The sequence below is a fragment of the Equus quagga genome, chromosome 9, assembly GCF_021613505.1.
Source record: "Equus quagga isolate Etosha38 chromosome 9, UCLA_HA_Equagga_1.0, whole genome shotgun sequence".
Taxonomy (NCBI): domain Eukaryota; kingdom Metazoa; phylum Chordata; class Mammalia; order Perissodactyla; family Equidae; genus Equus; species Equus quagga.
The window spans coordinates 24,095,987-24,122,710 of NC_060275.1; the positions used below are offsets into that span (position 1 = coordinate 24,095,987).

The 26,724-nt window shown below is 38.6% G+C and overlaps 1 pseudogene; it reads left to right on the plus strand.

Moving 5' to 3' along the window:
• LOC124244979 (uridine diphosphate glucose pyrophosphatase NUDT14-like) overlaps positions 1-26,724 on the plus strand; it is a 121,207-nt pseudogene that overhangs the window by 62,972 nt on the left and 31,511 nt on the right.

The following is a 26,724-nucleotide window of genomic DNA, read 5'->3' on the forward strand; positions in this document are numbered from 1 at the left end:
GAGTTAAATAACATTTGGATAGATTAAGAAAGTCATGGAATGCAAACAAAGGATGTAATTTATTCCTAAAGTTGAGGATAGTCATTATTTCCTAGGGCTCCCCTAGAACAGAATCTATCACAAAGTCTTAGCCTAAGATAAGGATCTTCATAACTCTAGCTCTGCTTCCACCATACTCTCTGGAACTGTATGAGTATGTAGGAATTTATTTATGTGCTATGAAGAGGGTGCTAATGATAATATTTATTTATTAACCCCTCTTTTTGGGGGGAAAAATAGCCAACTATTCACAGAACTCAGGTATTTTATATGAATCAAGCTGTAGTAATAAAACACATTGCAATGTTGTTGAGTCATTTGAAAATTATCTTTTCTAAACTTATCAAAGTCCAGAGTGCTATCAGTTATGTAGTTTTAACACTAGTACTTAGGGGTGTCTGTCCAGAATGAAGATGTGTGCTAATTGCATTTGTTAATGCAATAATGCACCATCAGCAGGTTGGAAGCAGGCATGACACAGGGCCTGCTACAGAATATGAGGACCTGAAGAGCTATCACAACATGGTACTACTGACAATCATATGGTGACCTGCAATCAAAATGTCTGATTAGGAGTCCTTGTGAGGAGAGAGATGCCTTAATATGAAAACAGGCCCACCCTCTTCCCAACCCTCACTTTCCTCCCTCCTATCAAGCCCCCCCAATCCGTAAATATTCCATCCTAAATATAGAGGCATAGAAACTGGCTGTAGTATTAGTTTCAACTCTATTTCACTATATTTAAAGTTATACCTAATCTACCTAGTGATGTCAACCTTTCTACAATCAACAAATGGAATGCATAGTTTACTCTCTTTGTAGCAATACAACAGCCACATATAGGGCCAACTCTATCTTCCTTGATGAATTCTTCCCTTTCAGCTCGTTATGTCATTCTCTTTTTACTGACTGGAAATAGTCAGGAGGGTGCTCCATCTCTCACTAGTGGAGCATTAGTGCTCATATTTTGTCAGTATAGTACTTTGGGATGCAAGATGCCTTGCTATGTACAGTCAAGCTATTATTTCTAATTGTTCAATTAATTTGCTATTGTGGATGGATAAAAATAAAGGGTTTTCCGTGTTTGTCAAAATGTCCCCTTAAGCACAATTACATTGCAATATCTGTGCGAAGGCAGTCCATATGCATCCTCAGGTAATTGTCACTGGAGAAGGCTCCATATGCTAATGAATTCTCCCTATCACTGAGAGACAAACATCCCTGCAAGACTTCTCTAAGGTACATTTATATATCAGACTAAGGATAGGTCCTGCCTCATCATAAGAAGAGCTGGAAAGCTCCATGTGCCACATCATCATTTTCAGCTCATTTGAGGCATTAGCATTTCACCATTATCATTTTTTTCCCTGTTACCACCTTCTCCAGGGTAATAGATGTGCTCTGCCCTCAGGGTGCCTCCTACCACGGACTTCAGAGCAAGGCTCTAACACTGAGCCACAGACGACAGGAATGAAGGCTGAGATTACAGCTCTAACTTCCTTTAAAATACCTAGTGGGGGTTGGGGGCAACAAAGAGGTGTGAGTAGAGAGGATAAAGTGGCCTCATGATGATGTGTTCTCATGGTCTCAGCTCTGGGTCCACAATTACGGCTGAGGTAAGAGGTATTTATTTGATTCACTACATTTTCTGTGGGGAACTACTCACTGCCTGGTCACACAGGATTCAGAATGTTATATTAAATTGATGACAGTGTATTAGGCTCTCCGTATATCAGCTTATAGCACAATGAAGTCAATTGAGTATGCCATTTCTGGTGGCCAGAGAGAACTAATTAGCTAAAAAAATTAATACAAGTGATGATACTATCAGTGAAAATACTGTCCATGTTTTGGTAAAGCATTTGAATTGTGCAAAGCACTTTCAGGAGCGGATATCATTTGGTTCTCCTGGAAACGCCTGATAACTAGGTTAGCTTTGCTCATAAATTGGATACATTTTAGTGAGCTCCCACTCTGTCTCAGACAGTCTCCTAGACACTGAATAAAAATTCCTATCCAGAAGACTCTAAACCTAGTAACTCTTCCATTATGCCATCCTGCAGAAAAAGTTAAAGAGCCCAATCAACTGTCTTTGACTGTGATATCTAGGAAATGAATTGGTCACCTACTGCTCAAGGATCCGCTCCTAGGGTGTTATACCTCCCTCTCCCTCTTCCCCAAATATGGCCCCAATAATGCATTGCTTCAGAGTGTTGCTGATCTCTCCATATGTTTGGAATATTCCTTTTACCAGATTGTGGGCTTCTAGACCACAAAGACTATGCTACTAGTCTTTCTAATCTTTTCAGTACATAGCAGTATTGTACACACAACTTGTGTGCATATTTTGACCAATATTTTCCCAACATGGCTATGAAACCAAATCACTATGTGAATTGCTTAAAAGATACAGATTTCCAGGACATATTCCTTATACTCTGAGTAAGATTCTGAGAATGAGAGTCTGGGTTATGTATTGTTTTTAAACATCCCAGGTGATTGTTGAGATACTGGGCAATGGCTAGACAACCACTAATATCTGGAGAAACGTTTCCTATCTCCCTTTTCACCATAATATTCCTGACCTGTGTTTCATTGGCTGCTAATGATTTATTTAATCAAAGTTTTAATAGGGTGAAAATGGATAATTATATGAATCGTGATCATAACCTCAATCTTTTACATATGCACAGATTTATATTCATTGGTTAGTCCTGTTCCCTAAGTCCTGGGACCAGATGACAAAGCCTTGGCAAACTGAACTAATTAACTTCTTTCAGTTCTTTTGGACTGTGCCCCAGTTGTACAAGCACAGCTTTTGCAAGCAGGAACAAACATCAGTGAGTTACACCAAAATCTTTTGTGGTGTTAATCTGCTCAGAAATCGTGGCAGCGGTTAGCATCTTAATTAACCTGCTTCACTTCTCTTGGAATTTTCCTCACAAGAAATGTGAAGCAGCAGAAATTGTGCAGGCAGAGTCTCCTCAATTCTTGGTTTATTTGTCATTACTGGTGAATGCTACTGAGTGAAAGCCAGTATCATTTCCTCCACCCAGCCTGGCTACTTGAGTCTGTCCCCAGTATCCGCTTCCCTTTGTCTTCTGTAAAATAGATTCTCAGTACCATCTGATAGGGTCCCAACAATGCCTTGCTTCTTAGTGTTGCCATTCACTCCATATGTTTTGAACATGTTCCTTTCACAAGATTGTGGGCTTCTAGACAATCAGACCTATAAATCTTTCAAATCCTCTCCATGCACAGGACAGGGTTGTGTGCGCAAATACTTTATCATGCTTTAAGCATGATTTCATTCCTTATACTTATTATTGCCCATTTATTTCATTAAAAGTAAACTCTTCTTTACCAGTAACTTGCATTGTCCAGAAGACCACATTTGAAATATACTCTCCGTTCAGTTAACAGAAATTTCTGGTTATGTAACAAGAGTTTGGGGTATAATAACTGAAAAATTTTGCCACCTGATATCCAAGATATTGGGGTGTGAATATTACCTATTCCAAACTCTTCAGTCTATATTTAAATATAACCCCAGTTCTAATCTCTCTTACCTGAAAGTAATTGTTATAACCTACATCTGCTTCATATGTTAAATTCAACTAACATATAGCTTACTTATTTTTTTTTAGCGCAGTCCTCCTCCAAGTGTGATCTCTAAACCAGCAACATCAGCGTCACTGGGGAACTTGTTAGAGACGCAAATTCTCCAGCCCTCTCCGGATCTACTGAGTTGGACACCCTGAGACTAGACCCAGCGATGCGCTTTAACGAGACTCCCAGGTGAGCATGATGCACCCAGAGTTTGAGACCCACTGCTTTAGATAATAACCACTTTATTCTTGTCCATACTGGGCACTGTGTTAAACATTTTGAGGTCAGTTCCATTTTTAAATTGTCGTATTGGTTGATGCCAAATGATAATTTCTATTCGGCCCGATCATTTCCTGTCTAATCAATCTGGTCATCAGATCTACAAAATTGAATTGATCATCTAATTCCTGAGAATAGATCAGACCAGCAACCTGCCAAGGGCCAATATGACTGAACACAGAGCCTTCATTCATAAATCACTTAAATCATGAAACAGGAAAGTGAACTGCAAATAAAATTCTTCATTCTCAAATGATGCATAGGATGAACTTTAAAAGAATTTCAGCTGGAAAATGTACACACCGAAAAAAAGTTCAATTCACCAATATTCTTAAGCACCCCAGAGTTTTTCAGAGCTTTGCAGTGATTCATTCATTCAACTCTAATTTCACACCTCTGTTCATTTGCTCTTCTCAGAGATGCAGTGTGAGGCATAATGATAACATGACTGACCTCCTACCAAACATTCCCGAGATTGCGCATCCAAAGGAGTGTTCTCATTTACACCCTTTCAAATGGCTCCTCTGGAAGTCTGTGCCCTCATGCCCATGTTCCCATAGTGTTTAAATTCCAGCTGTCTGAGATCTAGATTAGGAAACATCCTTCACTACCCAAAACACATTTGTTTAAATAATCCATCAGTGGACCAATTCTTGTATTTGAGGGGCAGTTTACTTTTTTAAAAACATCCATTTAATTATAACAATCCAAGCGTGGTGAATAAGGTTAATGATCAAAGCCTGGTGATAGTACTTGGGCATTATAGCTTTTCTGATCTAAATGTGACTGGTTCCACCTTATTTACAATCTGACATCAATGTGGCCACATAGAGCTTCTGATAAAGGTGATTCGTGGATTTCTAAGTTTTGTTGTACTGGTGAAAATGCACATGTAGTCCTTCTTTTAACAAATCTGTGCCGAGTTTCTACACTGGACCTGACACTGCACTAGGGCCTGAGCTACATCAGCGATCAGGGTAGACAGCACTTCTCCTGATAGAGCTTGTATTATTTTTAGTAACACCTTTATCACTCCAACTTTCAGGTAGCCTGAGACTGCTGACATATTTTAGTGATTAATGGTGCAATTGTAACTGTGAAATTGTAGTCATCCCCCCTTAAGTTAAAAAATGATGGTTATACCTCAGTTCCCTTTGTATCCAGTCATTACATACAAATAGATTCAAGCAAGTTGTCATTCTCAGCCTAGATGTCAAAGTAGTGAACAAGGATAGCACGGTCCCTACATACTTAGGTATCATGCTAACTGATATTAAGTTAAGTTTCCTAAGTTGGAACATAATCAAAAGGGATTAACACAATTAATGCCAATATTATCTAAATGCTTTAGCTATTTTAATTAATTTAATCCTCATTACAGCCCTAGGAGATATGTACTATCACAATCCTATTTTACAGATGGGGAAACTGAGGCACAGAGAGATGGAGTAACTTGCCAAGATCACGTAAGTAGATAGGGGCAGAGGCAGGCTTCTAACTCAGGCAGTCTGACTGAGTCAGTGCTTTTAACTGTTAAACAAGCCTCTCTCCATTTTCTTAATCAAATGCCAATTAATATAATATAAACATAAATAAAATGTTCACAAGTAAAAGGACTTGTATTACCGTATCTGCAGTTAAACTAAGCAGAATCCCTCCTCACTTGGGGAATGGGGACATCAATTGACAGTCATGGGCCAAGAAGAGCTAGGTCTGGCTATGCTTTTGATTTTATTGTCCCCACCCCACTGATCAGTTCTCTTCAACTGCTTTTACCTATAAGAACTCCCATAACCTTGAATCCTTGTTTTCCTGACAAATTAGCTGTCACGCCTTTGAGCCCACCATCTCTGAGTCTTTCTGTTTTCTTGATTTTTCACTTTAAAGAAACTCTTCTGCTTACTTTATTTTCCACCATGACTCTCCCCACCTCATATACTATCTATCCAGGACGGAGCCCTTTGCTTTCATTCTACTGCTTTTTCCATTTGAATTCAGTGTAGCAGGAGCTATCTTTTTACCTCTGAGGTAAGCCCATTCTGAAAGAAAGGCTTGCCTCACTGGGAGTTCTATTAATAAGATCAGCCTCCTAAGAAACAAATTCTCCACATCTATTGTCTCTGGTTTCTGGAAAGAGGAAAAGTGGGTTTCTTCACCACAAATTATTTCAAATCCTTAATCAAGAGCAAACAGAGATAGCACAATAAACCTTGACCTTTTCTAAGTCATTAGTACTCATGAATTCAATATAATGCAATATTTTATCATATATTATATGTGCAATTGTACAATATTACTATAGGGACTATCTCCAAGAGATCTTCATGGCTTGCTCCTTTATTTTCATCAACTCTCTGTTCAAATGTCACTTATTCAGAGAAGCCTTCCTTGGATATAATAAGACACACCCCTCTCCAGTCACTGTCTAGATCCCTCACCTTGTTTTATTTTTCTTCCTAGAATATATCACCATTTGAGTGTTTCTGTTTGTCTATCATGTGTCTTCAGTTTCTTGAGGACAGGAATTTGCCTATTTCATTTAGTTCCCCATTGTCTAGAAAAATGCTTAGAACATAGTCATTGGTCAATAAACATTTATTTTAAAATGAAATAAAGAAGATATTGTTCTTCAAGAAGGTTAAAAATCTCAAAAGTAAGTTTAAAATAATATATTTACTGAGTTCTTATTATGTTCCTAACATTCAATTTGCTGAAGATGTAAAAGGCAGAAATATGAAAAATTCCTTAAGTCAATTGCTACTAATCTATCAAATTAAACCACTTGGGTAAAATATAAGTATTACAGGAGTTCATAAATGAGACTCAAATTGGCCAAGGAAACTTTCTCGTAATGGGTAAGATTTGAATTATATCTTGAAGGATGGATAAATTCTGAATAGGCTGCGAGGAATGTGGGAATGAATTTTCATGCAGAATCAATATCATGGCTCTTACACTACACACACTTACTCATACTCACACACACACTTTCTATGTAACTAATGAGATGACCTCTCTTATTCAAACTCATTGGATAAAAGAAGGGACGATATTTCCAAGGCCTATATTCTTTGAAACATGATTCCAATCAAAGGAGTTGGGTTTTGTGCTGAATTTCCTGCCCGACAATAAATATGGCTTTAGAGAACAAGTACTCTAACATTTAAAAAATCCCTGAACCAGAAGGCTCTGATTCTTTAAGATAACTCAGGAGTGAGAGTAACAACTCCACACAGGGAGCATGACCTAGTAAAATGACACTGGTGTTCAAGTCAAGAGGCTCATATCTTATTCCAACTCTTTAGGTGCTCAGATGCACCCAATCCACAATTCTTTAATAGCCCCCATCTCTTCCTCTTTTTCTATTTCACTCACACACACACACACACACACACACATTATCACAATAACTTCAGTTACACACTCAATAACATGTGACATCCACCATATTTAAGAATAGTTGAATTAGTCCTTCTGCAAGAGACAGAAACCACCCAACTTTGAATTAGAATTCTTATGCTGAAAATATACCACCTACTCCTTGTTTTGCTCTAAATCCACTCTCTTTCAAGAACAAGTTCACGCTCCACAATGCAGTACTCTGCTGTACTTAGAATTCAATGCTGAAGTACATTATATTGGCTTCTTTTTGAATTGCTTCACTGTTAAATGAGAATAATAATACCTGTACTACAATTACGTGGATAAAAGAAGATTAATACAGCATCATTGACTTTAAAGTAGATTGGGGACCACAGAAATCACTAGCTCAACATCCTCATTTTAGAGAGAGGAAGTTGAGAACCAAAGAGGTCCAGTGACTTGCTCAAAGGTCACTAAGCTAGAAAGAGACAGAGACAGGATCATGAGCTAAGTCTTTAGACATCTAAGAGAGAGGTTTTTGTTTTAACCATGTAAGAGTCCTCAATAAAATGTGCTTATACATAATTTGACAAAGTAATTTTATATAAATTCACGATATAATTACAGCTCAATTTCTTGATATAAACTAGATTTTGTGGTGAAGCCCTAAAAAATGATCTCTTTCACAACTGATCTGCCCCAAAGCATGGAAAGCAGAACACAATCCTCATAGAAAGTACACATCATTCCCAAAACAACAGTAGAGACTTCTGACTTCTGGCTAGAATCTATAAATTAGGAAAACCATTATCCCCATCATAAAAAAGAAACAGACATTTCATCTATAAAATCATAAATTTTCTTGAGACTTTCAAAGACCTTGGGTTATAGGGCAACCAATTAGCCTGAATACTTGGAAAGTCAGGCACTGGTTTATCTTTGGCAGAGCATATAAGGAAGATGGGGCCACCATACAAGTGAATACAAAGAATTTGGCTAAAATTTTTAATGAACTGCTAGATGCTAAATTTGGAATAGTGTAAGGGTATGGAAACTCTGGTTTGGTGGAGCTGCAAACACAAAGTGAGTTGTGTGTGATGCAAAGTGTTACCCACTCACGGGCTTTTATTCACAGACCTCCATTTGGAGTCATGAAGAAGATTGAAAGTAAGACAGGAAACTAGAGAAAATCTTAGTTGTCAGTGTGAACCTCAGGGAGGAGAACAATCAGTGCTGTAGGAAAGGCAGAAAAGCCCTGCTTGTACCCTTTTCCCATCAGAAATAAAAGCTTTAAGCTGCTGGGGAAAGGGTATGAAACACTGTGGCCCCAGGACACAGTTGAAGGCCATTTTCAACATTAGGTAAAAAATAGAAGAAAGAATGGGAGACAGGTAACAAACCATCCTAGGTTCAGACCATTGGTCTCCTATTTCTTGGGGAGAGGCAGGATCACTGAGAAAGGCCTACTCTTGAGACCCAGACACACAGGACTTGATTGAGGCTGAAGCTGAACCAGGATGACCCCCAACCCTGACTACAAGGCTAGCAAGTACAAAGTAACAACTAACAGCAATCTACTGCCAGAAGAAGGTGAGAAGCATAGAGAGAGATCTTCTATGAGAAAGAAGAGTATAGAAGAGGCCTAAATTTGAGAGTCAATCGTTAACATTGAGGAAAAACCTCCAGCAAATCAGACTCTACATTAAGTACAAAGTAAGAATTGACATATTTGGAGTCAGTGGTGCATTGGAGTTGAGCATAACAACAACAAAATCTAAATCCAGCTCAACTACTGACTAACTTTAGTCAATATCTTGACTAGCAGACTATCAGAAGAAGAGATTTGCCCAGTAGAAGGCATATATAATCATACCTCAATCCTCTGCTGTTGTACACAAAATATCTAGCATTTGGTCAAAAATGACAAGATACCCCAAAGCAAGTACAACCAGCCCACTATTAAGAGACAGAAAATCAAAAGAGTCAGACTCACAAATGATGTTCCAGATGTTGGAACTATTAGACATAGAATTTAAAATAATTATTAATTAAATATTATTAATATGTTAGTGGAAAAGTTAGATAACATGCACAAGTAGGAAATTTTAACAGAGATGGAAACTGTAAAATCAGAAAAATGAAAATGCTAGGCATAAAAAACACGATAACAAGCATTACCATAGGCACAACAGCAGACTCAACAGAACCAAGGAAAGATTCAGTGAACTTGAAGATAGGTCAGTAGAAACTATAAACTGAAAGAGAAAGAGAAAACAGCATGTGGGGGAAATGGACATACTCAATCTAAGTGCTGAGGGGCAATACCAAACACATGTCACTGGAATTCCAAGAGAAGAAGAGAAAGAAAATGAAGAAAAAATATTTGAATGAATTGTAGGTCAACATTTTCTAGAATCTCAGAGAACCATAAGCCAGATAAATATCAAAATGAAAAAGTGAACAAAACTTAAAATGCTTCACATTCGACTACTAAAAACCAAAGATAAAAGGAAAACTTTGAAGGTAGCCAGAGGAATTATAAACACGAAAGAAGAAATACATACAAGAAATATAGCATACTACTTGTCAAAATCTATGAAAGCTATAAGACAATGGTGTGACTTCTTTAAGGTGCTGAAAGAATTCCAAACTCACGAAAAATATGTTTCAAAAATGAATGAATTTTTTTTTAGAAAAACAAAATTTTAAAGAATTAATTACCAGGAGACCTACACTGCAGAGACAGGGATCTATAAAAAATAAAATCATTGTAAATATTTCCAAAGTACGTAAGTATAAAAGATCTCTTATTTTTAATCATTCCAAAAGACAATTAAGGCAAAAAAAATAGCAGTGTATTTTGGGTATACAGAATATGTAAAAATTAAATATATGCAAGAATAGCAAAAATTAAGAAAGTTGTTAATTGGAAGTAAAATAATTTATGGTTATTACACTGCATGTGAAGTGGTATAATATTATTTGAAGATATGCTGTAAATAATTAAAGACGTGCTATACACCCCCAGGGAAACCACTAAATGTTTGAAATGGGTGTAAATAATAGGCAAATATCAAAGATAAAAGAGAATCATAAAAAATAACCTAAAAGCAGGTAGGAAAAAAGAAAAGGGAAACAAAATAAAGCAGATGGAACAAACAGAAAACAACTAGTAAGAAGATGTATCATTCACGCCAAGAACTTTAAATGTTGAAACATCATTAAGACAGATTTTCAAAATGAATAAAAATACAGCACTCAACTCTATGCCGTCTACAAGAAAACAACTTAAGATATAAAGACATAGACAGTTTGCAAATAAAAACTTGGAAAAACATATACATATGTATATAAATACATATATTAGAGTAAATATGGTGTATATATATACACACACACAAACACACACCATCTTGACTCTAATTGAAACACATATACCAAATAAATTCCATTATCTATATTGATTTCAAAGTAAATTTGTGAAATACCCATGCTTGGAAGCCCAGAACAAATGTAACTTTTGTGCTTTTTTCTTAAACTCACTAATTAGGTTTTAACCCTCTCTCCTCTATAATCTCATGATGCCTAATTTGAACCTTTATCATAGCTCTTATGGCCCCTTTGTGGTAGGGTGGAGATCTATGACTAATTCTAGTCAATGAATTGTGAGCTGAAATAATGTGTGTCCCTTCCAGCTCTAAGCATATAATTGCTAAGGAGAGTGGAAAGCCCTTTCCTTCCCTTTGACAGACCAACAAACAATTTACAAGATGATTACATCTCCATCCACCTGGGTTTTGGAAAGAAATGTGGGGAAGAAACCATAGTGACCCAAAATGGATAGGTGGCATGAAAAAGAAATTTTGTTGTTTAAACCACAGATCGGAAAACTGTCCCATGGGCCAAATCAGACCGGTTGCCTGTTTTTGTAAATAAAATTTTATTGGAACACAGTTTCATCCATTCATTTGTATATTGTGTATGGGTGCCTTCATTGCCAACTACATTGGGAGAATTGAATAGTTGCAACAGGACTGTATGGCCTACAAAGCGGAAAATATTTACTAGCTGGTCATTTACTGCAGGGCTAGGACTAGGATGAGGTAAGGCACCTGGGGTACAGAATTTAAGGAGACATTCTCAGCGCCATGCAAGTACTAACTCTGCTTTTGTGCTAGTAACTGGAATTGCCAATTTCAAAGCAACGCTTAGATTCAGAAATGAATGATGAATCATACGTGCCATGTTTAAATATTGTATTGGTCACAGGGATAAATCATAGGCAATAATATTTTCATTTCAACATACATTTCACTATGACTTATGTCATGATTTTCCCTACCATTTAAAGCAATATTGAGGCTCATAGAGTAATATAAAGAATCAGTATCACGCTTCGTGCACATTATATCCAAACCTACTTTAAAACAACTTTAAAATACAAATTGTTCAATATTGCAAAATGTTCTTTTCCCATCATGTGTAACTGTCAAAGATATTGCATTAATCCTTCAGTGCTTCTGGTCTACAGATTAGAACGTAAAGAGAAGTAAGAAAACGGACACTTCATACTCCTGGGTAATGATGGCTCATTATGCAAGAATTTACTGCATTCATGCTGAGAGGAAGGATTTGATAAATTAATTAGTCTTTTCTCTTACCTAAGCACCTCTGCTCAAATCCTTCCTTCATGCCAAAACAGAATCTGACTTCAGCCACATCGTGACCAAGAAATCTTCAAATAATCCTTAGTAGTCACCTTTTGTTTTGAAGATATGGTGCAAGAGATGTGGAGAAAGGGTGTGAACAGTGATAGTCAAAGAATGGATGTTTTGAATTACAAATCATGCTGGATCTTGAATGACAGATGTAATGAAGCATCTTCCAAATTTTTATAATTTTGTATGTTTGTAATTCGCAGATCTCTCTTAAGTGCAGGACCCAGGGCTGGTGTCTCTCGTCTGAGTTTAAGACTGGAAAAGGGATTGGTGTTCTCAAGGAATGGTGAGGCTTACCAGTAGAAAGGGCTAGGCATTCACAGAGTAGCTGGATTCCTATACAAGGGCCTAAGGTCACACAAATTGCCTTCTTCACTCCAAGAAGGCTCTGTAGCCAGATGGGCAGCACTAACTCACCCTTCCAGATCTAGAGCTTTCTCCTGGGTTTGTTATCCTTCAAGCTTATGTGCAGTGGGTCCTTCAAGACTCCACAGTGAGCAGCCCTTGTTTAGCTCTGCTTTCTACCCCTGTCCCCAAGCCTGACTATACTCCTCCTTTTGCCCTGTCTCTGAAAAAGGGCAATAGACTTTCATTCATTCATTCATCAACTTACTCACTTGTTTTAATCATTAAGGACTTTTTTACTCCACACTTTTCATGTATAATGCTCAGATGAAGGCATTAAAAGGGAAATAAAGTGGGGAAAATGTCATCCCTCTCTCTAGGAGGACAGAGAGGAAGGGCTGGGGGATAGACACTTCCTGACCCCCTGTCTTGCAGCTGCATTATGCTGCCTTAGATTAATCCTCAGAACAGCCATATCATCTTATACTTAAGGGAAATGAGGATCAAAGAGGTCACATAGCTAATAAACATTGAGTCTATGGCTTACTTCAGATTTATTCAACTCCAAAGCTTGTTTTTATTACATATTTATTGTTTATTAAAAGATAAAAAGATAGATAAGCAAATACCATAATAAAAATCCGTGTGAGTGTTGTGGAGTTTGGGCGATGGAGGCTTGTTAGTGGAAGCAATATTTCCTTCCAAATACCTACCAGTAGTACCAGAAGGAAAGAAAAAGACATGTCTGCTTCATGCCAAATGATGTGAACAATCTGAGACCAGGCACGGCATCCTAAGGGCTTAGCAAAGAACAGACATTCTACGTGTGCTGCGGAAATGAATTAAATGCTAAAAGGGCCAAAGGAAAAAGTAAATGGGCAGGAGGAAACACTGGAGACAGGGAGAGCTCTGGGCTTTGACCTCTTGAGGCTCAGCAAGCAGAGAATGGACAACTGCACTGGAAGAAAACACCCCAGCTGGGCCACAGGGGACAAATTATGCAGGTTAATGAGTCTCTTCCCATTCTCATTTTGTGGTTTCGGCGATTGAAAATCTGCAAAAGGCCCTTTTCCCTCCTTGCTTTTGGATGAAAAAAAGTCTCCCTCAGGGATATATCAGAGTTTATAAATAAGACCTCCTGCAATGAAAGGGAGTGGAGCAGGGGGGTATCCTGTGGAGCTGCGGTTGATGAAGCCTCTTGTCAGGATGAGTTGGGGAGCTGTGAGCAGGGTTAATTATAGAGCAGCTAACCGCATGCTCCCGCCAATCATCTGGGCAATTTTAAAGAGCAGTTGTCTGGAGGTGCAGGCAGGCACTCCCACTGTGAACCTGACTCCTAGGCCAGGCCAAAGGCAGGCTTTGATCTAGAATTCTAGACAACAGAAACTGCTTCCATGCCCCAGTCACCCTTTGGGTCAATGGGCTCAGGAAGCCACAATACAGCTGGATTCAAGCTTTGGAATCCCCCAATGGGGGTGATCTTTAACCCCTTCTTCCATTTTTCTGCCTTGTGTTTTAGTTAAATGTACACAGTTTATGAGGCCCCACAATCTATTGAATTCTGTGGGGAGGAAGATAGAAATTCTGTGTCCTCTTCTCCATATTCACCTGTGTGAGCCTAGCACATTGTACATAATGGCTATTGAAGGAATGATCGAGTGAATGAAAGAATGAACTGCAATGTAGCAGTCATATTTTTCATAAAACTCAAGCCCTGTGGTGCTTTCAGGGATTACATTTTGGGGATTGTTGATACATCATTATATTTCAATATAAAACAGAGTAGTGTATAGAAACCTCCACAAATCAATTCTGTGTTCAAACACACAAACTAGTTTTCCCGAAACAAAACTCCTTAAGAAAGGCTCCTTTGTCTAGTCATCTATTTTATGGGTATTTGGGCCTGTATTTATGTCCCATTATTATCCAATCCATATCTGCCTAGGTCCCACTCCTGAGTCCAGTGATATCCAGGTAAGACACTACTCAGATGTGGTACCCACGGTTCAAGACTCCAGGTGTACATGGCTGGAACAGAGTAGAGGGAAACAAAGCTCCAGATGGGAATGAAATGGTGAGTCTAATCCAAAGGCCACGTGTAGACAGAAAAACAAGAAGCAGAGTTGGCATCTGAGAGTACCAAGTGCAGACAGGGCTATACCCTAAGATCAAGTCCAGTGGAGCAGTTCTGGAACTGTGCCAGGGCCAGCGAGGATGAGCCAGGCTAGGCCCTATTCAGAGCACACCTGGCCGATTTGAGCATGCTGATTAGGAAATTAGGCCCAGATGAGTAGCATCTTTCAATCCACCTGTGGTAGAGGGCCATCTGCACACTCACCCATGCTGCTCTTTCCATTCCCCAGGCTGTGCTGGAACCTCTAAATTGCCCTCTATCCCTGTGCTTAAAACTTTCACTGAGTACTTGTTAAGTTCCAATACTTTCCTGCACTGGGGATACAGCAGCGACCTCAGCAGATTCAGTCCCTGCTCTCAGTTTCCTTGGGATCCATTCAACCTTTAGTGTTCTTCTCACAGGCCTAAAGCATTGTTCTAGTACCACATTCCTCCGTAAGGCTGCCTGTATCCATGTTAATCCCCGAGTTTCCCAACCAACAGTGCAGTAGAAATCTGACTCTCCATTGCCCGCTCTGTGAACTCACCCTTTTTGCTCTTTAAGGTTTTACTACCAAGTCATTCTGTGAAATGCTACACTTATTATTCTTGGCCTATTAGTTTCAAACATCTTTCTTTAGATGATATATGGTTAGAGTTTTACTATTATATAATATGTCTGTTTTGGCTTTTATCATAAGCCCTTCAGCCCATCAGACAGCTGATACTACGCTTTTGGAAGGTCAAATTTTGTTCTCATTCAAGGAGGCCAAGTACAAACCCTAGCATCTCCAGGGGGCAGCCTGTGCTCCCCAGCCCTGCCCATCTCTTCCTCTCTCACCTCTCCTTTTGGCTGTGCTGGGTATCCCATCTGAGCTTACTTAACCTCCTTTCTTCCTGACTCCACCCAACTCCTGAGTAAATGAACAAAATCAAAAGTCATTCCTCAATGGTTTATAAGGCAAGTCACTGAAAGTTTCTAAAACGCACAGTGGCTCTACCATTTTCCACTCCTTTGGTGAATATGTAAGGTCTTCTACTTCTCAAAAAGCATCTTCCCTGTCAGTTCCTCTGCTGGGCCTGAAGGAGGTCACTATTTAACCAAAACTGTTCAGGACACAGCAACACTTTTCTCCAGCAACGGCCTCTGCCCAGAATCCCCTCCTTACCATTCTCATTCTCTAACATACTGATGGAACTTTACATTAACAATAATTATTTAAATGCCTGTCTCTCATGTTAGACTGAGAATTATGTTTCCAGATCTGCAGGGGATTGAAGTGTCTCCTCAAAATTCATGTTCACCTGGAACTTCAGAATGTGTCCTTATTTGGAAAGAAAGTCTTTGCAGATATAATTAATTAGGAATAGGCCACACTGGACTCTGGTGGACCCTAAATCTAATGATTGGTGTTTTTGTAAGAGAAAGGAGACAGTGACTCAGACACAAACACAGGGAAGAACATCATGTGAAGACAGAGGCAGAGATTGAAGTGATGCAGCTACAAGCCAAGGAACACCAAGGACTGCCAACAACTGCCAGAAGCTAGGAGAAAGACGTGAAATAGATTCTCCCTCAGAACCTCTAGGAGGAATCAATCCTGCCAACACCTTGATTTCAGACCTCTAGCCTCCAAGAAATACGAGCGAATAAATTTCTGTTGTCTTAAACCACCTAGTTTGTAATAATTTGTTACAGTGGCCCTAAGAAACTAACACAATATCTAATTCCCAATATCTAATAATGCAGGTGGGATCCACCATTTATGAGCAGTGTGACTTTGGGCAGATCACATTATCTCCAGTACCGAAATGGGAATAATAATGATAGCTCTCTGCAGAACCGCTGTGAGGAGTAAATGTGGTAATTTAGGAAAAATACTTTAATCTAGAGTGAGTACCATAAATATTAGCTGTTAGAATCACATTATTTCAGTTGTATTATGAGGAAAGAACGAAGAGAGTAAGAGGGAGGAAAGGAGGAAGGATGAGTAAAGGCAAGGAAAAGGAAGGGAAGAAAGAAATCAAACTAGTTTACTTGTTCTAAGGTGTAACTATCTGTTAACCTTGAATACTTTTATTATTTTAGAGATGTAGTACTTTATCAATTCCAGATAATTAGTTTTGGTTTAAAGGCACTTAGGGAGCAAACAAAACACTAGGTTAGACTCTCTAGTGTCAAAGTTAAAAATTGAGAGCTCAAGGGGCTGGCCCCGTGGCCGAGTGGTTAAGTTCACGCGCTCCGCTGCAGGCGGCCCAGTGTTTCGTTGGTTCGAATCCTGGGCGCGGACATGGCACTGCTCATCAGACCATGCTGAGGCAGCGTCCCACATACCACAACTAGAAGAACCCACAACGAAGGATATACAACTATGTACCAGGGGGCTTTGGGGAGAAAAAGGAAATAATAAAATCTTTAAAAAGAAAAAAAAAAAAAATTGAGAGCTCAAGTCTACTTAATATTTTCTAGATGTTAAAATCCTACTAAGCATTTTGTCTTCATCATCTTATTTAATTCACACAGTTCTATGAGATATAGAATATATATTCCATCACATATGAAAACACAAAGGCTCCAAGAGCTTTCATCATCTGCCCGAAGTCACAGGGTCAACCCAATTCTGTCTGACATCGAAACCTTCATGCTGAACCACTACCTAATGCTACTTTGCTCTCACAATCAGCAAAGCCAGAAACACACCTGCCCCCTGCCAGGGTCACCCCCAGCTGTGGCACTTACACCACCCATTTCTTGGCCTCCCCATGAGGATTCATGCCTTTCCCCAAACTCCCACATTCAAGGGCAGGTGCATCACTGTCCTCTCACTAATGTGTACTTCAAGGCTGTTATTAACCTGCTGGAATCTGAGTTGCCACCTCCTACTTGGGCAATTTTCCAAACATTTAGTGGCATAATCATCAGAGACAAGGATGTCAACATTTCCTCCCCGCAGCCTGGGAAGAGGGCCAGAGGACTCAACCTTGGTGAATTCCCTATGGGAAGCTGCTCTTGGGGTAACTCTATAGAAGTGGGTTATCAGGTGACAAATTTAGAGAAGTTAAAACCATTTCTTGCATCCCCTCCTACACAATTCCCTGTTACATCAATAGAATCTATATTGGAGTTCAACACAGATTCAGCAATATAGAGAAGCAAAACACTGTACATGCTACAATATGGAGGACCTCAAAAACATTACACTAAATGCAAGAACCAGACACAAAAGCCCATGTGTTACATAAATTCATTGATACGAAATACCCAGAAAAGCAAATTTATAGAAACAGAAAGTAGATTAGTGGCTGCCTGGGGCTGATAGTGAGAAGGTAAGCCATAAACACGTGCAAGGGATGGTACCAGCACCACAGATTAATGAAAATTTTCTAAAACTGGAATGGGGTGACAGTAGCACAACTTAGGATATTTACTAAAAATCATTGAATTGTACACTTAAACGAGGTTCATTTTCTAATATGTAAATTATACCTCAATAAATTTGTTTTCAGAAAAAATCAAGCTGCCTTTCTAAAATTCCTAAGTTTATTACTAACTGGAAATTCTGGAAACAGAGCTCAGATACCAAGTAGCAAATATATACTCCAAAATCTGAAAGAGGATGTCTGACTTTGGAAGCTTTGCTAATACTACAGAACTGTTTTCCAATTCAGGGAACAAAGAGAAATGCCTTGCACTTTGCATTATTTCATGATTCATCTGTTCTCTAACAATAAACATTGACTTCTTTTCCTTGGAATTTCATGGGAATCTAGTTATCTGGAGTCTAGTTCCAACTCTATCACTAGTTAGGTGAAAACTCTGGGTAAGTTATTTCATCCCTCTGGGCTGTAGACTTTATCTACAGAATGAAAAGTTTGGTCTACATTATTAACTCTAAAATTCTTTCCAGTTCAGACATTTTATTATAATACTTACTACATGTTAGATACCATTCTAGGCAATATCTATACATATTTAGTCTTCAACACCCTTAAGGAGAATTATCAATCTCATCTTACTGATGAAGAGAGCGAGCCAAGTGGTTGCATTTCTTACCCAAAGTTACACAGCTAATAAACAGCAGAGCCAAGATTTGAGCCAGGATCCTTCAACTCTAAACTACAATAATCCCCAATTCCCTTCCAAGCTCAAAATAGACAATGGCACTTTGTTGTTAAATTCCCAGAATGGGGAGAAGTTGGAGACTAGAACTCTTCTCTTTAGAATTCCATGTGCCTGTCACATAGGTACAAAATCTCCTAGAAGATGCATATACTGCACTAAGTACTATGCAGTGTTTCATAGGCAAATTGAAATGCAAATTCAACAGCACCCTAGATCAAGAATCCAGAATCTGTGTATAAAGTTGAAGTCCGATTGAAAAATATGAATATATCAATATGAATATAAATACATATGCATGTACATATATATTATATATGTATACACATATATAGCTAAAATTAGGAAATATAATGCAATAAAGAGTTTCAGTGTCTCCTTTACAGTACAAAAATTGGTTTGGAAAATACAGATTGGCTTGCAAAATACAAGCATCTTCAATCTGTTCAGTTGATTTATTATGGAAAGCAGAATTTTGTCACTCATAACTGTCCTGGAAAGAAGTGTGGCTTCACATCTGTAGCTCTGAAATCCACAAAGAAGATAGATTTCTACCTCATAAATACTGAGTTACTCTAGTGCAATTATTTAAGGAAATTTCCTCCAGGGATTTTATAAGAGCATCAAAGACATCACACTGGGCAAGATTTATCGTATATACTTCCCAGATGTCACCACCGCCCCTGCCACAACCACCAATTCAATTGCAACCACCGCCACCATCATCACAACCATCCTGAGATGCTTACCCCACAAATTAGTCCAATCCATCTAGTGCAATAATCTAACTCTGACCAGAGCACCTGTGTTTCTTTAATGTGAAATGATGGTTGCTGCCATCCACCAGTCCCTGGCTTTTTCAGGCCCAATCCCAGTGGGCTGTTGGGCTGTCAGTCACATTCAGGCTTATTCCTCAAATTCTGAGGCAATCAACATAAGCTAGATCAACCAATTCACTAGTAAGTTAGGTCTGGAAACAGTCAATGGGATGGTTAGTTACTACGAGCCTCTGTGTGCTGAGAAGGCCTGTGGGTACTGGAAAGGACATGATTCTGTGGCTGGCTCATTTATAAGAGAATGTGTCCAGACTGCTTAGCTGGCCTTTTTTCCTGATCCCTGATACAGGTTCTCTTTGTCTATTAGGAAATTTAGTGATAAGAGGGGCATCCAATATTCCAGGCATGAACTTACTCTAGTCTTGACAATTTAAAGAAAATCTACTCAGTTTTGCTGCCAATATCCTCTTTGAAGCTTCCACAACATTGCTAAAGTCAGAATATTTTGATTTGGGGCCAAATTCTCAAATCCCACATTATTTCCTCTGCCCTTGACTCTTCTAGCTCTTGGGTTCTATCTCTTCCTTAGGTCATAGCCCAGGTTTGGTATGAACTGGACTTTTCTCTTTCCTACCTGCATGACCCTGGACAGATTGATTAAACTCTTTGAGTCTCCATTTCCTATTAGTCAGAGATAATAGGCATCCAATAGAGTTAGAAGAGTAAAACAGAGAATGTGTGTAATGTCGCAAAAGTACATAATGTAAACTCAGCAAATGCTGCTGTCTCTCTTTTTCTGCTCTTTGGATTATACACAGTCTGAGGGCAAATAGTAAGTACTCTCCTGTGTGTTTCTCCCACAACTCTTTATGATAGTCTAAAGAAGAAACATATGGGAAATAGCAAACACATAGTTATTGAATGAGTAAATAGCAGACTTAGCCTTCACTAACCAAAGGTGATTTAATAATTAAATAACCTTAATTAAGCTCCCAAAACACAGGCAGTCGTGTTGAAAGCTTTTATAAACATTTAGCATCCTTGTCTGTTATCTCACTGTCATAGCACCACTGTTACTCTCACTATATAATATGTATATTTTAAATTTTCAGGAGCTTGCTGTATGTCCAGGCACTGTGTAAATGCTTTACAAACATTACCTTATATAATATTTCTGAACATATCTATAAGACCACCTCCCACTTTGAAAGGTGAAAATGCTAAATACTCATTTTTTTCTACTCCCACAGCTAAAGCACAGGCAGGTAAGCCAGACTTTATCAACCATATGCACCCATGTCAAACCCTGATGGGAAGCCCGTCACAAACAAAGCATGGAATGCTGCCAGGGTAGGGGGGACAGCAGGAACAACCTTCCCAAAAGTGCTGTGACAGTGGTTCTAACAATAGTCTTTTATGTCGGTAGGACAAGTGGCATGTGAAGAGCAATAACACAATGTTTACATTGTTTCTAACTGTAGCTGGTAAGGCTCGTTCACTGAACCTTCTAGAGATTCTATGGATTGTCCAGTATATTTTAGTTAATTCTTTGGGGGCTTAAGTTAGCCTATATTGATTTGTGGTTCTTGCAGTTAAGAAACCTGATTGATACAAGCAATAAGGCCTCAGGGAAAAGGGAAAATAGGGCCTCAGGGAAATGATGATTTGTAAATCTGGCAGCCCATGACATGCAGTGCAGAAATAGAAACTCTCTCTTGTGGTCACTTGGAATGGCATGCCCTTTGAGGGCAAGGCTTGTGAGAACCACATAGCTTCTATTTTTTTAAAAAAATGAAGAGTTCGAGAAATTCAAGGGCTGTAGAATTAGGGGGGGTATGCTAAAATATTGGACAACTTAAAGAAATAGCATGACAAGCTCAAAATACTAAATTCTTGGCTCAAAGCATAGGCAAAAACAAAGGAACTCTATGGCTGTGCTAGAAGAATCTCTTACCTCTTGCAGTTACAGGGTTGAGAGAGCTGAAAAATCAAACTCAGCATTTGACCCTGCAGGTTGCTGAAATATGAATTCATCAGGCCTCTTTAAGGTAAAGTATTGATAGGAAATAATGGAATGCAGAGAATTGGAACGAGGGAAATGGGAGGATACAGATGACCTGCACAATACCTGACACTCCACATCTACCGTGACGCCCCTGACAAGAGACTTTTTCTTCCCTGCCATTTCAGCACTTTCTTCCTTGCTTGAAGACCCTGTAATGACCCAGACTGTGACATTCATCTTACAAAAGGGAGGCAGTTCTCATCATGCTCTACCCAAATGCTCCATAATATCTCCAAACACACAATGAGGATGACACAGGGATAAAAGAAAAATCAGGTCCTGGAGGGATGGCTTAGTCACAGAAGGAAACTTGTAAAATATTAATAATTTTGAAACCTGGGGAACATGCATGGGAGTAGATTCTGAGGACACTAGACAAAGGAGTGGAAAGTCGAAGTTGGGTGAATGCATCAATATTGCTGCAGTTACCAGATGCTGGATTCAATGCGTTGGCATAGGCAACTGGGAGGAATTCTAATAATTTGCTCAATTGGTCGATCAAAACCTGAATTCAGTGGTGGCCCATGGTAAATGAAGTTGAGATGCCATAAATTCCTTAATATACAATATATAAAAAGGGATGCAGAATTCAGAAAGACGGGAATGTTGGAGTGAATTTATCCTGTGTAAGTTACTCATCCATCTCTTATGTCCCCCAATAGAACTCAGAAGACATTCTTTTTTCCAACAATGCGTTGAAAAATACTTTATTGTGGAAAACACCAGAATCTTGGAAATTATGATTTCCTATATGCCATGGATGCTCAGAAAAGTTACCACAATTAACATTGGTTTCCTTATGTCACAGGAAATGTCAAGATCACTGTGTGGCCAAGGCCAGATACTATCACTTATCTTCTAGAGGCAAGATAGGCTGGATAACATAATGGGTGACAGGACCTGAGAAGTAACCCTAGGGGATGTCCGTTGAAAACACAGAATTTGTACTAGCCTTTACCATCTTTCAAGGTTATTATCAGCTATCTGGTTCTGTGCCACAGTTTATGTTGCAGGGATCCAGATCATCTTAACATCCCCACAGACATCATGGTTGTCCAATAAGGTGATAACCATGCTGAGAGACACTAAATAAATAGGAACTAATGGTTCCCTAAGCGTCTTGGTATCATTCATATATGCCAACAGGTAGGAGATGATCCAGTGAAAATACAGGGACCTGACATTTCAGCAGACTCTCTGGGCAAATGATCTGGTTGATGTCCAGATATATGCTCTGAATAGGACAGGAAGCTGTACTTTGCACACTACACAATCTTAATACATTTCTTTGTATCACAGTGGCAAAATATACCACACCTGGACATGTTTTTCTAACCCATTTACCAGATGATATGAAAAGATGACAACTTTGAGTGTGTTCTAGACCAGTGATTTTCAAACTTCAGTATACATCAGAATCGACTGGAGACTTTGTTTAAACAGATTTCTGCTTAAAAGTTTCTGATACTATCTACCCCTAAAGTTTCTGATTCAGTAGGTCAGAAGTGGGGCTCAGTAATTTGCATTTCTAATAAGCTTTCATGCGGTATTGATGCTGCTAGTCCAGAGATCGCAGTTTGGGAGCCACTGTCCTAAAAGAAGAGGAAGAAGTTCTTCAGTTTTTTCAGGCTCTAATGTAAATAACTGTGCTACTTACGATCTAAGAGAGCCAGTGATGCTAAATAACTATTCATGGCAAGTTAAAATGCTATATAGAAACTGTGGCAAACTGCAGTTGGAGAATCAAAAAAGTGGTCCAAGAGTTTGGAGATTGAAACCGTGCCTTCTTCGGCATTTAATAATTCTACCATTGCAAGAAAGCTCTTGGGCCCTGGTAATAACCGTACACTTGACCAAAAGAAAAGACAAGGCCAGAGAAGTTAAGTAACTTCATCTTAGTTAATAAGGAAGAGAGCCAGGGATGGATCCCAAACCTATACTCTCATCAGTACCATCGCCCACCTTCCCAGGATTTTGTATGCTGGGCTTGGCTTATACTCATGGTTACAGTAAGATAACTGGGTATATAGATATATTTAGCCATGTAATCTTTTGGATTTTGAATAATTGCAAAGCGTTTGTATTCTTGAAGCCAGATAGGAGTTTTAGCTCTGGCTCATGTTGGGGCTTCACGTTCTTATCTGTACAACAAGAAGTCAAATTTAGTAACTGCACCTTTGTCCGAGCTCTAGATTTATGCAAATATACTTCTCAGGTCTTCATAGATCCTATATCCCCCAACCGAAGAATCTTAGGTTCCCCATCGATATTTGCAATGCTTCTAAATGTTATAAAAGCACTTTAAATTTAATTCTTGCTGTGCCATTTTCAGTAACAGTGACAAACTACAAAATTTTAAAAGGGCTATTTTTCCTGTAGTTTTCAATTGCATTAATTACCTTTCTCTAAAAGCTCCAGTGAGTTTTTCCATATTTGAATTTAAGATAATTTATACTTTTTCTTTTCCCACAGACTTCATATTTTAGAGCACTAAATCCATTACATTCTCTAGACTGCCACAAAAGATCTTCCTCATAAAATGAGCTAAACTTAACGCAACAAAGACACATTCTATTCTATGGGCTGTAAATTGTTGCTAAGTATTAACAAGAGCCTCAGATGTCTCGACTCAGTAAGACTCAAGACAAATTCAGATGGTGACATTTTCCTCTCTAATTCTTTTATTTCTGTACCCATTTAAGTGATTTCCAGAGCCTTCTAAATGTCATCTAAGTTACCTAAAGCTTGAGAAACTATTTTGAAGGGATTTTTTAAAATGCAATTATACCTTCATTTGACAACACCATCTGCCGCCAGCATCTCACTTTGTCAGCTTCCGGTTCATTTAACTCCTTCATCACTGCAATTATCTGAATGCTGACAGCTCTTTTCAACACAGACCAATGGGATTACCAAGTAGTAAGGACATATATATACCTTTATAGGTGTCAAAATTATCACAGAGGTCTATTATGAACTAACAGAAAGCCCAATATTTCTGTTTCTGGTATAAGAAGATACTAATTTAGATATCCACTATATAGTAATTATGGCATGATGTTACTTCTGCATTGTCTTGGAAGGTTGATACATTGGCTTAAGAAGGCCTAAATTAAATACTATTTACTTTTGCAAGAGAACTGCTAATGAAAATACACACTGGCCATTTAAGGTCTAGAAGGAGCCATGCTAGGTCAGAGAAAACTGGAAAAGTCCTGAAGTACTCAAAGCAAACATTTGCATTTTCTTCAGGTCTCCAAAAGACTGGGAATGCTCACTGTTGCTGTTTTTTTACACTCTTCTTGTCTTGCTTCAACATGGCTAAACCTCTAGCCTATCTGTCTGAAGCAATGGAGGATCATGGCCACCTAATCCTCTCTTGCCCGAAGCTTACCTAAAAGTATAACTCACTAAGATGTGATCTCCAGGTATAGTTGGCCACTCTGGGAATCACCAGTAATCGTCTACACCACCATAAAGTGAAAAATGGCCTTGGGGCCAGTCGGCCCTGTATTTAAATCCAAGCCACAACATGATTGACCATGTGATCTAATTTTTTTAAGCCTCTTTTCTCAACTGTGCTATTCAACAAGGGCCCACAATCTGTGAGCTTTGATTAGATTCTATTTTTCTGAAATTGAGACAATTGGGGAAATTTGAATATGGACTAGATGTTGAGATATTATTGTTAATTTTCTTAACATGTGATAATGATAATATAGTTAGTAGGGACAATGTCCCTATTTTTAGGACATGTATCAGACATATTTAGGGATAAATTATCAAACTGTCTGCAATATATTTTTAAATGCTTCAGCCAAAGAATAAATAGTAGGTGGGTGGGAAGAGGGGGAGATGGTGGAGATGGAGAGGTGGAGAGAGAGAATGACAAGATGTTAACAATACAGTCAAGTTGAGGGATACAAAATCAACATACAAAAATCGGTTGCATTTCTATACACTAACAACGAAGTAGGAGAAAGAGAAATTAAGAATACAATCCCATTTACAATTGCAACAAAAAGAATAAAATACCTAGGAATAAACTTAACCAAAGAGGTGAAAGATGTGTACACCGAAAACTATAAAACATTGTTGAAAAACATCTAAGACGACACAAAGAAATGCAAAGATGTTCCGTGCTCTTGGATTGGGAGAATTAACATCCTTAAAATGTCCATACTTCTTAAAGCAATCTATAGATGCAGCAAAATCCTTATCAAAGTTCCAACAACAGGTTTTACAGAAATAGAACAAAGAATCCTAAAATTTATATGGAGCACAAAAGACCCTAGATAGCCAAAGGATTCCTGAGAAAAAAGAACAAAGCTGGAGGTATCACACTCCCTGATGTCAAATTATACTACAAAGCTATAGTAACCAAAACAGCATGGTACTGGCACAAAAACAGACACACAGATCAGTGGAACAGAATTGAGAGCCCAGAAGTAAACCCACATGTTTATGGACAGCTAATATTTGACAAGGGAGCCAAGAGCATATGATGGAGAAAGGAGAGTCTCTTCAATAAATGGTGTTAGGAAAACTGGACAGCCACATGCAAAAGAATGAAAGTAGACCATTCCCTTACACCATACACAAAAATCAACTCAAAATGGATTAGAGATTTGAAGGTAAGACCCGAAACCATGAGACTTCTAGAAGAAAACATAGGCAGTATGCTCGTTGACATCGGTCTGAGCAGCATATTTTCAAGTCCCATGTCTGACCAGGCAAGGGAAACAAAAGAAAAAATGAACAAATGGGACTACATCAAACTAAAAAGCTTCTGCACAGCAAAAGAAACCATTAGCAAAACGAAAAGACAACCTAACAATTGGGAGAAGATATTTACAAACCATATATCAGGTACGGGGTTAATATCCAAAATATACAAAGAAGTTATACAGCTCAACAAAAAAAAAAACCAACAATCCAATTAGAAAATGGGCAAAAGATCTGAACAGAGATTTCTCCAAAGAAGATATACAGATGGCTAACAGGCATATGAAAAGATGTTCAACATCGTTAGCTATCAGGGAAATGCAAATCAAAACTACAATGAGGTATCACCTCACTCTGGTCAGAATGGCTATAATTAACGAGACAGGAAACAACAAATGTTGGAGAGGATGTGGAGAGAAGGGAACCCTTGTTCACTTCTGGTGGGAGTGCAACCTGGTGCAGCCACTATGGAAAGCAGTATGGAGTATCCTCAGAAAATTAAGGATAGATCTGCCATATGATCCAGCTATTCCACTGCTGGGTATTTATCCAAAGAACTTGAAAACACAAAGG